Source organism: Cynoglossus semilaevis, chromosome 14 (genome assembly GCF_000523025.1).
Source record: "Cynoglossus semilaevis isolate Cse_v1.0 chromosome 14, Cse_v1.0, whole genome shotgun sequence".
Taxonomy (NCBI): domain Eukaryota; kingdom Metazoa; phylum Chordata; class Actinopteri; order Pleuronectiformes; family Cynoglossidae; genus Cynoglossus; species Cynoglossus semilaevis.
The window spans coordinates 26,743,086-26,743,547 of NC_024320.1; the positions used below are offsets into that span (position 1 = coordinate 26,743,086).

Consider the following 462-nt stretch of genomic DNA (forward strand, 5'->3'; position numbering starts at 1 on the left):
GCCTTACTAGTTTCCCTCCCTGTGTAGCCGTCGGGGGCTTCAGAGGCTGTGGGGGCGGGGGGGTACATGGTGGGGGGTGCAGTCAGGTGATTGAGCAGCTGAATAAATGAATGAAGAGCAGCAGAGGAGGAGGAGGAGGAGGAGGAGGAGGAGGAGGAGGAGGAAGAGGAGGAGGAGGAGGAGGAGGTGGTGTTTTCAGTAACCTGATCTGAGCGGGTCGACAGCCTCATTGTCCCCGACAACAGCAGCAGCAGCAGCAACAGCTCTGGACTGGAGCTAAGAAAGTCTCGCGAGATCTGCATTATTCAGAACGCGTGCCCCCTGAAAGTCAGAGAGAGAGAGAGTCAGAGAGAGAGAGAGAGAGAGGGAGGAGGTGCCGGTTAGAAACACTGTGGCGGGGAAACGGGGCGCCACAGTTAGAGGGCTGGGGCGGGGGGTACGGGGCCCCCCCCCCCCCCTCCC

At 60.6% G+C, this 462-nt stretch overlaps 1 protein-coding gene across 1 annotated transcript in view; it reads left to right on the forward strand.

Moving 5' to 3' along the window:
• Window positions 1–462, forward strand: part of palm2akap2 (PALM2 and AKAP2 fusion) — a 75,319-nt gene that overhangs the window by 51,742 nt on the left and 23,115 nt on the right. The gene's annotated exons all lie outside the window — the stretch shown is intronic.